This window comes from Emys orbicularis, chromosome 8, assembly GCF_028017835.1.
Source record: "Emys orbicularis isolate rEmyOrb1 chromosome 8, rEmyOrb1.hap1, whole genome shotgun sequence".
Classification (NCBI taxonomy): Eukaryota; Metazoa; Chordata; order Testudines; family Emydidae; genus Emys; species Emys orbicularis.
The window spans coordinates 79,545,114-79,561,273 of NC_088690.1; positions in this window are offsets into that span (position 1 = coordinate 79,545,114).

The following is a 16,160-nucleotide window of genomic DNA, read 5'->3' on the forward strand; positions in this document are numbered from 1 at the left end:
GCCTTTCCAGAACTGCTCATCTCACTGTTTAATTTTTGTTTTATTTTTCATGGGAACTGAAATGCTCCATTTACTTGTGAATTGCCCAGGAAAATTCAGGACCCAACACTGCCCCTCTTATTTGCATAGGCTGCATCTCCCCAGCATTCCAAGTGCTGCTATCTCCACTGGTGTGCGGACCATCCAAGTGGCCCCTGCTATTTTAATTACTGTCATCTAGCCCTGCTTAGTGCAGCTGCAGGTCTCACAGTGGTTAAAATGTCAATGGCCACCAGGAACTTGTCTGCACTAACACTCCCACCATGCTGGGCACCAATGAGGCCAAACCCTTTGCAGCTACAATGGGAGATTTAAGGCAACCAAATCCTGGTGTAGACAAAGCCCAGATGTTTCAGCACCATGGAGGGGGACTCCAGGTGGGGGAAAGCCCCCTGGCAGCACGGCTGAGCTGCTGTGCTGATTCAGACCATCTTGAACGAGCCAAGAGCTATAATGGGGCAAATCCATCCTGGTTATAACTTCAGAGAAGTCTACAAGGATACACCAGGGGCTCAGCTGGACCCATGGAGCTAGGATGTGGTCTATCAGGTAGTTTTTTGTGGGATCATTCTAGCTTAGGGAAGACTGGTGATGAACTGGGACCCTGAGGGGTTAAAAGACAAAAGAGGACCCCCTCCTAGAGAGAGTGAGAGAGAGGGAAGGAGGGGGACAGTGCATACCTAGCAACTTTTGCCAACCAAGATCATAGTGAGAGGGTAATAACTCTTGGAGGCTGAACTCTGTTTCACATTTGTCATATGAAGCAATGACATCTCTTATTAATCATGTTCACAGGGGTGGATAACCTTAGCGATCTGCTTTCCTCGGATTCTCAGCTAATGTGTTTGTATGCCATTGTGAGTTGTGTTGTTAAACCCCATTATAACTCTCTCTGATGGCATCGCACGTAAGGGTGTTGCGCTCCCACGGCATGTTACCAACTGGAGTACTGCATTCAAGTGCTGATCCAGCTGTCTGGTACACTGAGTGGGATAGGCAGATAAAGTGTGCAAAACACAGAGCCCCACAGCGGCACGTAGCAAAACCTGCACTGTCGTTACAGCCAAGTAGCAGGCTGTGGCCTGAATGTTCCTGTGGAATCAGCCTGTTGGGTTTGTGATCAGTGTGACTGGACACTGTTCAGGGATAGGAGTCAATGAGAATGTCCCCATTTGAAAGTGATAAGAGAGAAGGCGGTGTGTGGTTGGAAGCTCCTAGGGAGTGGGATGGAGATTGTCCCCTAGGATTGATGCACATTTTGTTAGGAGCTTAGATCGTAGTGACAAATGAGTCAAACATGTTTAGAGAGTAGAACAAAAATGAGTCCCCATTTGGGCCTGGAGAACCTGGTGGTGTGTTTGGGTTTCACAAAACTTCTCAGCATTTGGTGAAACATTTCACACCAAATGTAAGCAAATCCTTTCTCCCAACCTCCAGCATAACTGTAATTTTAAAAAAAGCAAAATCACATAATTTTCCAAGTGAATATCTAGCCTTTCTGCATAGCACTTTATACATTAAAAGAAATGACAGTAAACACCAACATTTAGCATAGGGTGCATTGTGCCAACAGTGAGGGTTCTTGGATGAAAGGAATTCTTCCTTTGCTTTTAGGAGAACCAGGGGAATAAAATAAAATAAAATAAAACCTGCATCATGACAGAACTTACTTTCTTCTGCCAGAGCCACATGAGACGTGAACTTCAAGTGTTGAGTTCTAAATCTCAAAACCAAGGGCCAAATGTATCCTGGCGTAACTCCATTAACTACTCTACGGTTACACTAAGGGTGACCCTATGATTTTTTATGGAGTTTCTAAATTTGACAAAACAAGTTTTCTCTTCCCATCCTTTCCCAGAAATGTATTGCAAGCTAGTCACTATCTCAACATGAAAAGCCGTGGATCAGAACAGTGGGGTAGCTCAGAGCCAAACTTTGCGAATGGTGCCAATCTCTTATTGAAAATAACAATACTCACAACAAAATGCCTTCCTTCCCTTTTCATCTCTATTCATCTTGTGCAGGGCAGTCTCTTGGCTGATGTATGGAATTTTGCTTGAAATGACAATTCATGTACTTGCATTTTTGAACCCTTTCCTCATAAACAAGACAGGTTTGCATTCAGGCTCTAACTCCTAAATTCATACAGGTGCAGCAGCATCTGATGGCTGAAAGGCCATAAAAGCAAAAATCTGCAGATGTAAAACTGCAGCAAACTGTTCTGTGCACGCCGGCTCCTCAGCCAAGAACTGTTAGCAGTTCTGGGGAAAGTGCCTGGAACTGTAAGTTAGGATGGTAAAAACAAAATCTTATCCCTGCAGTTCGTTACACTGGGAGATGATCAGGCTAGTGAACGATAAATTGAACATGCCCTGGAGGAAAGTGCACCAGGTAATGGGACAGTGCAGGAAAAAGAGGCTTAGTGCATGGGATAAAAGTCATGCTATCATCTGCTGACAGCTCTGCATGGGATCATCAACTCTGTACTGGAGCAGGAAGGCAGAATACCCAAGGCCATCTTCAAGTGAAAGGCTAGAGTAGTAAAGTACTGTGTCCACCCCCATGCCCGACTGCCATCTTATTGTTAACAGAGCGGCCATCTGATGGGTCCGAGTGGCTCTATGCGCAGATGGGGTATTTTTTTAATTGGCCACTTTATCAGGGAGAGGAGGAGTTTCCAATACTGGGGAGGGGTCTGCCATGCCAGCTCCTGCACCTGTTGAGTGAAAGGTCTCAAGCCTACGTGGGAAAGCAGGGTGTGTGTCTCGGAATTGGGAGCAGGGAGTTAGAGGGACAATGCAGGGAAGACTCTGCCGTGTGTCCCTGCAAGGGCTGTGATACAGGGGGAGAATTCCTGCTTCCCCAGCGGGCTCAAGTTACCGGCATGGAAGTCCCAGCCTATCCGCAGCACCTGACACCTCACATCACAGGGCAGCGGAACAGAAGCACAGCACCTCCTGCAAGCATTGTAACTTGCCCCTACGGGATGCCCTGCCCCCCATAAGCCAGGCACCACCTACACCTGTGGGCTTAGGGGCTAAGATTGAAATGGCCATGAGAAGCAGAGGCCATGCTCAGGGCACCCCAGGAGCGCGTGGCTGCCCCTACGCAAGGCTTAAAACCAGGCAACCTCAGTCGCTGTTGGGGTGACGCCTCCATCTGCAAATTCTTGAGCCCGAAGGAAGAGCAGCCTTGTTCTCAGTGACTCTGAGTGACCCAGCTGAGGCTGACTAAGCTCTGGGAAGCAAAAATTTCTGGAGGGAATTTCTCTCTGCTTCCAGTCACATTGAACAATGGGCCTGGTTCTCAGTTATGCGGAGGCCTCTTTAGGCCACATCTGCAGTGTAAAGGGGGGCAGACGTGGCCCCTGACAATACCCCCCTACACAGGGGCCTTCCCCTGATGGCATGGGGAGGGAGTTAGGTGCTGAAATACCTTTTGAGGAGCTGGGCCTTAGACCTTTGTCACCAGCTCCCATCCTGTGAGCTTTGCTGGTCACACGGATTCAGTCAATTCAAGCTAATAAGCTCACCCCAGTGCTGGTAAAATGCCTGGCAAGGCCCTGTATGTGCAGAACAGCCAACCACCTGTGGTGCACAGATCCAATTCCTCCCCCACGCAACCTTAACTCTGACCTCAAAACTGAATCAGGTAGCGCTAGCACATGATTATAGGCAGTATTGGTCTGTCTAGGGGTAAGATCTGCATATTGCTATGGTCGGAGTTAAGGTGACATGTCCGACAGCTTGGGTGTGTTCATGGGGGGTGGTTTGTACATTAGAAATGAAAGCATTTGTTGTGGCACACTGAGATCGGTGAGTATAATGTGTGAGTCATGAGGCTTGTGAATTGAGGTGGATCTGGGTATGAATGTTGCCCTAATTGCCAAAAATCAAGAAAACCACCAGTGGTGTTGAGTTGAACAACCTTCTCTGTAAGTGAGTGTTATTGTTCAGGGACTGGAGTGGTCTGTAAACAAAAGCATGATAACTGGTGATGTGTCTCTCTTACAGGTTCTTCTCTGAAGGGGATGCTAGAATTGTGGGCATGTATCTGAGGAGAGAGCTGGGATGGCATGGGTTTGTTTTCTGCTGTTTTTCTTCAGGTAATAAGTTTGTTGAGTAATATAGTCAGAAAAACTTCAGTCCCTGCTACACATCACCTCCATATTGCTGCACATAACAAAATTCATTCCGCACATGCGTGGGAAAAATTAGAGGGAAGTTGTGTTCAGTTGAGAATGATGAATTAGAAATGGAATGTGATCTGTAGGGGAGGCTTTATTTGATGCTTCTGGATCTTCTAATTTCTTCCTTTGTTTGAAATGTTCTTTTTCCAAAATAAACAAAGTGGATGTGTTTGTCCCTATTATACTGAAATTCTACCCACATCTCACAGCGTGTGGGGAAAACTTCTTATAATCCTTGAGGCAGACTGATCTTACTTTGGATTTACTCTGGTGTAAGAGATCAGAATCTGGACCCAGGAGTTCCTTGATGAGGGACAAACGTCTGCTCTCTAATAAACGCATTTCACACAAACCCTATAAAAGATGATGAAGAAGAAACGAGGATGAAAATTAGTGAGTTGAGAACCTCAGAAGGCCACTGATCCAGTTAACACCGGCTCAGAACCCAAGAGAACCCAAGGAAAGGGAACTAGGCATAGGCTCTGACTTCCTGAGTTCCCGGGGCGTACTCGACCCCCGCTCCGCCCCAAGCCCCCACCTCGCCTCTTCCTGCACCTGCTCCTCCCTCATCCCACACCTTCTGCATGCCCCTGAACAGCTGATCCGTGGCCGGCAAGAGGCACTGGAGAGAAGGGGGAGGAGCTGATTGGCAGGGCTTGCGGGCGGGCGGGAAGCACTGGAGGGGAAGGAGAGGAGCTGATTGGCGGGGCTGCTGGTGGGTGCTGAGCACCCACTATTTTTTTCCATGGGTGCTGTAGCCCCAGAGCACCCATGAAGTCGGCACCTATGGAACGAGTCATGGTGCCTTATATGCCACGCTATGCAGATGTCACAGATATCTACCCATGTTTATTCTGGTACCCAATTATCATAAGGTCAATGCCTGCCCCCACTCCATCTGTGTCCATAATTAGCCCTAATTGTTAGTATTAACCATTTGCATCAATCTTTTCTCATTTATTTCCTAACAATTCCTGTGCGTGAATGTAGTCTACTTACCTATTGCCTAGTGATCTAGCTGGCAAAACTTCTTTCTTACAGAATCTTGCAGTATACTCGCTTTCATGGTCTCCTATTGACCCTCTCTGAATGATTGCAAAATTGTGACCTCAAGTTATATTCCTTTAGGCCAGTGGTTCCCAAACTTGTTCCGCCGCTTGTGCAGGGAAAGCCCCTGGCAGGCTGGGCCGGTTTGTTTACCTGCCGTGTCTGCAGGTTTGGCCGATCGCGGCTCCCACTGGCTGCGGTTCGCTGCTCCAGGCCAATGGGAGCTGCTAGAAGCGGCGGCCAGCATGTCCCTCGGCCCATGCCACTTCCAGCAGCTCCCATTGGCCTGGAGCAGCGAACTGTGGCCACTGGGAGCCACGATCGGCCGAACCTGCGGACGTGGCAGGTAAACAAACCGGCCCGGCCCACCAGGGGCTTTCCCTGCACAAGCGGCGGAACAAGTTTGGGAACCACTGCTATATCTAGGCCTATACTATTATGACTAAACCCAGCCCTTAGCATAACTGCTTCTAATAAGCTTCCTGCTAATGCAGCAAATCCATAATATAGCAAGCCTAATAACCCAATTACTTATGTTCACCTCCTTGGTCCATGCCTGTTTCAAGCTAAGAAGCAACACTTCAAAATCAGTCATAGACCCCCGCTAGTATCGTTACATTTATTGCAAACAGCAAATGCAGGGGAAGCTGGAGAAAGGTCATAAGTCAAGAGCTATATAAACCCAAAGTGTTGTCTGGCTGTAGGTGACCTTACACTGGCGATCAATGACAACATTACAAATGTAATCTAACAACATGCCCCAGGGCCTAAACCCATCACCTCTTTTCCCTCCATAGCGAACACTGCAGAGTTGCCAGGTGCATTATTAGAGACTTTCACTTTTCTATGAAACAAGCATTGGCCATTAACCAAAGCCTGGATACCTCACGTGATGAACCAATGGCCTGATCCACTGTGGCAACCCTTGAGCTGAGCTGAGGCATGGCCAAACAAAGAAGTGGAGCCTTCTGACATAAATTTAGAAATAGCCAACCTCCAGTCGCATGCATTGGGTTGAAAGAGCGTGTGAGCGTGTGTGTACAACTTTCTTCTAAGTCTACACTGTAAGCTAGAAGGGTGAATCCACAAGCTCTCGGCAAGCTAGCATGAACATCAGTAGCAGCATAGCCGTGATAGCTTGGGTAGTGGCAGATTAAGCATGGCTTAGCCATGCCAAGTATGTACCCACCAGTTTCAAGCAAGTATATGGCTAAGCTGTCTGTCTGCTGCCACTGCCCATGCTAGCAGGGCTACACTGCTATGTATACTCATCCTAGCTCAATGAGAATGAGCTCGAGTATGTGTGGGGATCACACCCCCAGCTAGTAGTGTAGATATAGCCTAAGAGAGAATACTGTACTCAGACTGTGCATTGGAGAAAAGCAACTGAAATTTACAAGGCAACTAGCTACATCTATTTTGAGATCCCTGGGGTCTCCCCTACCTTTTTTGGTTTATTAACCCTTCTGATTTACAGAAGAGTTCTGAATTCGCTGGAGGTTGGGTCCATTCATGCAGTCAAGCAGAATCCACATTAGCAATAGGAATTTTCAGTGCTAATACACACATCTGGAGACCAGAGATCAAGGCCAAGGCCATGGCCATCTAATGCCACTCGCATCCAAACAGCTGCTCTGATAGTTCAGAACTAAGAACTTCGGCTTCTTTTCTTTGGGCTCTTTAAGGTCAGGCAGGAGGATGCTCCAGACAATCTCATATGTTACAGGCTTATCTAGTAATTGAACGTTGACAGAACATCATCAGGCATTTCACATTTTTAATAAGCTGTTGCAAGAAAAATGGTCAGTGAAACTTCCCAAGGTTTTCGTGCGAACACACAAAGCAGAGGATGGCATGCCAGCCCTTTCAAATCGGTGCTGTGCATTCCGGGGGCTTAGAATGTGCCTCTTTCACTGGAGAGAAACCTGTTACCCGAAATTGGGCCAGCTAGTAAGCTTAGGGAGGACTAATGACCCACCAGAGTTTGGCAGAAAGCAGCACGTTTATTATACTGATAGCTAAGCTCAAAAGAAGGGTGTGTGTGTCACATTCACACTCGCATACTCACGCTCCCAGGACAGGCACGGCACTGGAGATGTCAGGATTCTTTAAGGTAAGTGTCCCACCACGCAGCGATGGACGGTGTGATGAAGGTAAGTCTTCCCAAGGCACGATGAAATGCAACGCAGCGAACCACTGGCCAGGCGGTCCAGGCGAAGGGCCTTCACGGGAGGTACAAGCTTGTGAGTGCACTCCTGAGCACATGGCCCCTTCCCCTTTTAAGGACCTGCTCCTCATGGCCTGCGACTAGAGATGACTTGGCTGCGTCTGGTTGGTCACACTCCACCTCAGCCAGTGTCCATGCAGTGTCCATGCATTGGGTGTGCGAGTGCTGCCTAATTAGAGTCCCAGACATCTTGTCTATCTGGGAGCTCTTCTGATCTTCCAGCTGTTTAAGCAGCCCATTCATCCCACAAGCATTCCAGGAGGGAGGGGTGGGGGAAAGCCATGTCACAGGTATTCAAAGAGGGAGAGGAGACGGGGGGGGGGGGGGGGAGTGTAACAGACCTTTTGAGCATACAGATCATTGCTGCTCCTACAACAAAACCCAGTCAAAATGGCAGCAGCAGCAATTTCAGTATAGTGCCAAAAAGCAAATATTGGGTCATCCCACTACATTGTGGCCCATTTAGTTTAAAAGCAGGATAATATCAAGGGTTTTGTTTTTTGGAAACACCCAGCACTGACAGTACTAACAGGATAGGCCCTGATTTTTCTCCCTGAACATGTAATAATCTGCCTTATGTACAACTTCTCTACCTCTGTGTCAGGCCTTCTCACCTGCATGATGTTCCTGCTGTGCTGTGTGTTCATTGAGTATGCAAATGAGGGCCTCGTTTCAGCCAGGCTGGATGCTGGAGAAGGCGACGGCCTGAGAAGTTCACTGATCTTTTGCTCTTTCAATTTTAGTTCATTCCTCCCTATAGCGAGGCGAGGACTCACTGGTGCGGCGCCTCCTGCTGGTCGTCCAGGGAACTAGCTCACCAGCCTCCAGAGCGCCCTCTCCAGGCCAATGTCTCGCCTTGCCGCTGCCCCCGGTGTCCCTCCCGGACCCCGGTGCCCCTTCTCTCGGGGTTCTGCTCCCTGCAGTACCCCACAGTCTCGCTGGGTCTCCCCTCCCCAGGGAACCCCCAACCCCTTATTCCCACCTCGCCTCAGTCTTTGGCTACTGCCAGTCACCATCTAGCCCCCGCTCACTGGGGTGGACTGCAGTAAAATTGCCACTCATCATTGGCAAGGAGGGTTTGGACATGCTGCCACTGCCTCTGCCTACCCTTAGGCTACTCCTCTGCAACCCCAGTACCTTCTCGGCCTTTAACAAGGCCTGCAGCCTGGGGATTTTCCAGGCTGGAGCTCCCCAGCTCCTCTGGCCTTTCCCCAGCCCTGCTCAGCTTCCAGCAGCCAGGCCCATCCCTCTCAGGATCTAGAGAGAGACTCTCTGAGCTCCAGCCTAGCAGCCCCTTTACAGGGCCAGCTGCAGCCTGATTGGGGCATGGCCCAGCTGCGGCTGCTTCCCCAATCAGCCGAGGCTTACTGGTTCCCCACCACAGCCCTCTCCCAGGGCTGTTTTAAGCCTTTCAGGGCAGGAGCGGGGTTACTGCCCCGCTACACTTCCCCATGAGATGCTTCCCCCTGCCTGCTGTTCTCATTGTGTTCGATGGCCTCAGAGGGTTTTTATGTCTGATGGTCCGCAGCATTGCCAACCCCAACTGTTCAAAAATCACAAGGACAAACCCAAGAAATCATGAGATTGGCCTAAAAATCATAATATATTTTAACGAATGATTTTGAACTCCCTCTGCCTGCCCATTCCCTCCCCAAGTTGGCAGGTTGGGTGGGTGACAATTACAGGTTGAAAGTCTAACCTTAATTCCATATCAAATGTGTGCCTTCTTGCCCCTGGCTCTCCCTTCCCTCCCACTACCCAGGTCCCTCCCTGATTGCCTGCTGTCAGGGGGTTTACAAAGTGAAAAATGTGACATAAAGCCACCTTTACTGCCCCACCCTCAGGTCCTGCACTCATCAGAGCTTGGGTGACCGTGACAATTGGCCCTCCACTCCTCTTCCTCTATCTAATGCTGCATCCGAGTTCTCATGGAGTGTTGCTAGGAATGGCTTGGTTTCCAAACCCATTCAGCCAGTGTTGTTTAGTTTGTGTATCTCTTAAGAGTGATTGGAGTTCTTTGGTGACCTTCCCCAGTTCGTTAGGAAGGAAGGATCTGAGAGCTGTGGTGGGTTAGTATCAGAGGGGTAGCCATGTTAGTCTGGATCTGTAAAAAGCGACAAAGAGTCCTGTGGCACCTTATAGACTAACAGATGTATTGGAGCATGAGCTTTCGTGGGTGAATACCCACTTTGTGGTGGGGTTTGTGACTCACATCTGCATAACCGGGCAAGGCACAGCTTTTTCAATCTGCCCTCCATGAGCCAGGCACGTGCTGCAGCTGTGGAAGTCAGAGATCTAGACGTGTGTGGGGGGGGAAAGGAAACAAAACCCATTTACAACTAAACTATATGCTCCCTGCCTCTTTTTCCAACGTTACTTGGGATAAGAAGCAGAGCATTCTAAAATCATGGGACTTTTCGGCTGGTATTTTCAAAGAAGCCTAAGGGAGCTAAGCACCTAATCCCAGGGGATTTGAGCACATAACTTTCTTAGACCCCTTTAAAAATCACAGGCTGAAAACTCAGTTTGGATAAACGTGTGCTGCTACGACTTTATATATCACTAAAGGCTTTTTTATTTCAAATAAGAATTTGATCTTGACAGGGCATCCCTAACATTATTTTGAGGTCACTGCTAATTGCCAGCTGCCACAGTTGCAGTAGTTAAACAGGTTCATGAAGAGTATGCACTAAACAGCGTTAGGTCGTGTTGGAGCATTGTTTTTTAAAGAGCTCTCTCTATGCTGAAATGAGTCCCGCATGTTCTCCAGGCAGAGGCAGGGGAGATCCTGCACCCAATTCCTGAACTTGACCGAGCTATTTGGCAAGAAGTGCACTGGCTTTCAGAAAGCATTTTTGCTACAGCTGATTCCCAAGGAGACCCAGGAGGCAGAGATTTCATTATAATGCTTCTTCTGCCAGGAACTCTAATCCTTCCTCCCCAGATCCCCAAACCCTTCCTGCTGGGCCTTGAAAGCTGATTCTGGGTTGCCGAAGTTAACCCCGCTCTAGCCCAGAGTATCCAGTGCACAGATGGCTCCCCTTAGGTGCAGAAGCACTGCAGGAACTGCTGTTTGAAAGTTCCTGAGCAGAATCATACCCATCATAAACTCACAACTGATGCACACACTGATTCCCTTGAATGTCGGCACTTATGCCCATCTGTTAGAATGGCACCGTGCCCACTAGGGTTTGAACATGGCATAGGTGCCAACCAAACAAGCATTTAGGGGAACAGCCTGCAGAACATGGAGAGTGACATCTCTGCTGCCAGGAGATCCTCCTGTTTTGCAAACAGTGCCAGCTTTGCGTGGCATGCTTCATTACATAGAGCGCATCTGCAGTTGCTTGTGGGCATTTTACAATCAACAAATGCCTTTATGCTGCCATTCTTCTGTTCAGCTGCCTCAGTGCTCGAAATTCCGCATGTGGACAAGAAGCTGGGAATGAAAATATACTTGTTTGCATTTGGAACCCAGGACTTGCCCGGAGCTTCTCAAACTCTTTTCTGCTGAGCGCTGGCCAGTCACATGATACAGCTGCTCCCCCCTATTTCCAGATGCTCAACTGCATTCATAGATGCTAATACTTTCCCAATTTTAATGTTTTCCCATGCGGATAGTTGCTGTAGTTGCCACGGGGAGGTTGTGTGATTGTGAATGAATGGAGAAGTGAGCCATGCAGATCTGGAAGGACAAGGCAGGTGTCCACAGAACAGGTGTTGTATGAAATCTGGTCCATATTAGGAAGCGATCTTAGAAGCTGATGCCACAATCAACAGCTGGTTCAAAGCCCCACCCTGCTTCTCCCTCTGAGGCAAACAGTGACCAACCATATACGGAAAGTTTACCTCCCCTGAACTACCTCTGAGGAGTGCCTGGTACCTTGCAGTATCAGGTGGCTGAAAACATCATCCTGCTAATAGTTTGTGCAACCTCTGGCCTAGGAGATGGCAATGGAGAGCACCTGAGCTATTTTTGTGGTCACTAGATTCTCCCCTTTCTCAGAGGCTTCGCAGTTAAGGTTGGATTCTCTTTTCTCAGCTCCTTTATGCTCAAGGTCACTGGAGCCAATCACTTCACTGGCTCCTGTTGTTCAATGCAATGCTTGTTCGCAGCTTATCTTTGACACACAACTGGAGAGGGCGGGAGTCAAAACAGATAATTGGTTAATATCACGCGTCTATCCCAAAGCATTATTATCTGCAATTAATAACAGCCAGCTCTTATGTAGTGCTTTTCATTGGTAGATTTCAAAGAGCTTCACCTCTTTAATGGATTTATCTTTATCACACCCCTGTGAGGCAGGGCAATGCTATTGTCCCCGTTGTACAAATGATGAACTGAGGCACAAAGTAGCTAAGTCGCTTGCTCAAGGTCACACAGGAAATGTGTGGTAGAGCAGGGAAATGAGCACAGCTCTCCCAAGTCCTAGGCTACAGCCCTAACCACGGGAGCATGAAGTCAGGTGGTCACAGCCTGGACATTATAGAGATGTTTTCAGCACTACTTGTATGATACATAAGAACCTGTTAGCCTGGGTCCTGTGGCTGAGAAGCAAGAACAATGGGTAGAAAGGCAACTGTGACTAATGGAAGCTTTACTCAAATTGATATAGTCTTGGGAGTTAATGCAAAAAACAAAGGAGAGCTGGCTCTACGCTGTATCAGGAAAAGTGCAACACGCCACAGCACTTGGACCTGTTGTTTTCAGCTGCTGTTTCCTCTGTTATTTTTTATTTTCATGTCTCTCTAAACTCCTGCGTCCTGGCTGCACAAGAAGCAGAAAGGCCCAAGTATCACTAGAGCCTGTTCTTTGGATATTTGCTGGAAAGAAACAATGTTTGGACAAGAAGACCTGCTCTTGCCACATTTCCTCCCCTATCCTGCATGTTCAGGAGGTCAGAGACGGGTCGGATAAACACCTAACCTGACCGATGCTTCCCCAGACAGAACCCTGACTCTGTACCCAGAGGTCTCCCCGCAGCACTGCTCTTTCTGTTAGATTCAGGTTCTCGTTCCAGGCTTATCACCGTGGAACCTGAGCACCTTCCAATAGTGCAATAAGTGACGTGACTAGCACTACCACTAACTCAGAGCACCATCACCACTTTCTGACTATAGGATTTCAGGGTGTGACCCAACAGGAACGTTGGCTGACTCAGAAAAGCAGGAGGTGACGCTTTGTGAATACACACAACTAAAAAAACAAGGATCCGGTGTCACGCAAACACACTTTGTCCGTTTGTTTGAAAACTGTAGCTGAGTTTACCCATTTCTGATGCGCCATAGCAGGCGAGTACATGTTCTGCAGTAGTCTTTGTAAAGAGGAATGAAGCCTCACTAACAGATCACACTGGTAAGCACTGTGCTATTAAATCTGTGTAAATCTGTGCACAGTCCAGCCCTTTGTGTGTGGATTAACCAATACAAAGGAGTGAGGGTCTACAGTGTCCTAGTCTTCTATCTCCTGGGGCCTGATCCTAAGCCCACTGAAAGCAACGGGAGCCTTCATTTTGGGTCACACCCCTAGTGCACTTGCCGTGCTAGTACTGTAGCTATCATCTTTTGTCCAATATTTAGGAAATTTCCCAGCTGAGGCTCAGATTTCTGAATTCATCTCTGAATTCAACATTTGACTCTCCCAACTGAAGTTTTGTAGCAACCACAGCAGAATCCCCATTGCCAGCAAACCCCCTCGGCAATCTCCTTTTTACCGTTTGGAAAAAAAGCAAACTATTTTGTGGTCTTACCTCCAATTTAGGAAAAACCATAAGGCATTTTCTCTTGCTAATACCAGCTGTGTGCACCATTCACATCTGCAGGCCTCAACCAAGCTCAAGTTTCATTGTGCTAGGCTCTGAACAGACAGTCCCTGTGCCAAATAGCTCACGCTGTATAGCGACAGGACAGCCAGAGAAGGGCTTGTTGTCCCATATTTACAGATGGGAAACCAAGACCCAGAGAGAACACCTGCCTTATCCAAAGCCACACAAGGCTGAGAATCAAACCCAGATCTCCCGAGTCCCTGTCTATTGTCTTAACCACAAAGCCAGCTTTTCTGTTGTCTTCCTGATTCTCTGCCATTCCACTGCACCCTCCCGGGGTTAATATTCACTCCCATCTTGACCTCTGAACTCTTATGGCTTCTTTGCCATCCTTTCTGGGACAGAAAAGGAAAAAACAAAATTTGGGGGAAGAAGCTTTTCCCCCTTCTCTGCTGTGTGGTTCAGGTAAAGCCGCCTTGGGGTGGTCAGCAAGCTATAAATGTTATGTCTGTGGATATGAACACAACTCAGCTTTGCTTCCCATCCATCATGCAGCCTTGATTAAGTGAGTGGAAATAAAACCACTGTGCAATCTGATAAAGGCAGCATCCTCCCAGAGTGGGTGATATGGAGAGTGCTCATCCATCAAGCTGTGCTCTGCATCTCTCGCCTACGGTTCTGAAATAGGACAGCACGTACAATGGCTTTCTTCCTTGGCTTTTGTGGAGTGAGTTACCCCCATGAAAGGGTTAGTCTGCCTGAAGCTCCTGATTCCAGAGGCAGCCAGTAAGAGTACCTTGCCCTGGGGTATGATCAGCCAATGAGAATGTGGCCCAATGACATAACGTTTGTACTTTGACAGCCTGTTGGAGGTGGAACCAGGGAGAATTGGAATTACTCCTCACCTGCTGATTTTAATTCAACTGTTTTTAACAGGAACTAATCTCCTTGGGTGAAATCCCAATTGAAGTTAATGACAAAACTTTAATTGGCTTCAATGGGGCCAGGATTTCACCCTTTGTCTTCATTAATTCAGTTGTTTACTGCAGAGTTTCTTGGGCTTTTATTTGGATGTTGCCCCAAACCCCTTCTGTCCACCCACCAACCCGAGAGGGGTGCTACTTTCACCTCTGGCTAGCCGGGCCATCCTGGGCTATAGGCTAAAGCCCTAGTGAGGCTTTCACTGGGACTGGTAACTCACCTGCTTTGCAGTCTGGACACAGGCCCAATCACTTGAATGCTAATAATCTTCCAATTCCTTCCCACATTTCCTGCCGTGTGCCCAGAAGGGAAGACAAGTTCTGCTTTGCAATGTGGCTGCTCACCCCTAGGCTAGTCCAACCTTGGTGCCAATCACCCAGGCTAACTCTGAAGCGAAGAAATACCAAAAATGTGTGAACTCTTCACAGCCAACCACTGAAGCGATCCATTCTGTGCTGTTCCCATACTCTGTACCTATATGGCACCATGGTATCGAAGTGCCTTCATCACCAGACCCCCTACATAGCCATAATGTGGGGCTTACATTACACCAGTTGACTTGCACAGGCCTGCACTATGATGAGTTTCATCCTAAAAGAGAATAAACATGGAACTGTTCAGCAAAGCACATGCTTAACATTAAGACCCATGGAACTAGATTTGCTGAATCAGGGCCTAGATCGTACATATTCTCTCGGAGGACTTGATTCAGTAAAACATTTAAGCATGTGTATAGTTGTAAACATGTGCTTATATCCGCCTCTATTCAGCAAATCATCTAATCACATGCTTCAGCCCCATTAAAGTCTATGGGATTTTTCACTGGCTTCAAGTTAAGCATGTAAGTGCTTTGTTGAATCAGGGCCAGAATGAATGAAACACCCTGTAACAAATCCCTCCTCCTACCCTATTTATTTTCGAAATGATTTTTTATTGGTTAGGAAATGATCCCTTTACTTTCTTCTATCATTGTAGTGGGCGTCGGGGAAGCTCAGCTCAGTAACAGTGCTTGGTTATCTGTGTTGTCATCTCCACAAAGAAATGGGCTCTCCGGGGAAATTTCTCTATTCGTTCCCTGTTGTAATCCTGTCGGGTTTGTCATTTGACTCTGCTGAGCTTTGATTATGGGAACCAAACCTGTGTCACAGTAAGCAACCGAGATTAAAAAAAATGTTCCTGAAAATGTCCATCCTTGTGTTTTGCAAGTGATTGCTGAATATTTTAGCGTGCACGCTCTCTCTCTCTCTCGTAGATAGGCTGCCGTAAGATTCATGGCAATGGGAAATGACAGGCAAGTCCATTTCAGACAGCGTACAGCATCTAATAAAGCTGCAATTCCAGTGGTGCTGTTTGTCATATTTCACATCTCTTTTCTTTCCTAGCCATTTAATACCGGTGCAAAGCGCCAGCTTAGAGCTGTTTGAACAGTTTTTAAAAAGGAATAAGAGCATGGAGAGCGAATTGCTGTGGGTGTTAGGGTTGTGTTACTCACAACACCCAGCAGCTACTGGCAATACCCTACATTTTAGGATAGCTGATAACAGAAAATGTGTTATATTTTATTAATTTGTTGTTTTGTCATTCATTGTTCTCTAGTTTTAAAACATTTCAGTCATAGAGGACCCTATCTAACACCCATTAAAGTTAATAGCGATGTTGCCCACGATTTTATTGCAAGTCTAGGGATAATTTATATTTTCAGTCAAACCCCAGCACCCGGTGTCATGGGATTACATGTGAATTTCAACTTTCATTGGAAAAAAAAGTTTCTGCCCTGAAAGTTGTTGAAAAAAGCTTAGAAATGTGACTTATAAAGGCTCAAAAGCCAGAAAGTAAATCAAAAGAACCCAACATTTATTATTTTCAAATCTCTTGATTTTTCAGCCAATCTCATGATTGGGGGGGAGGGGGG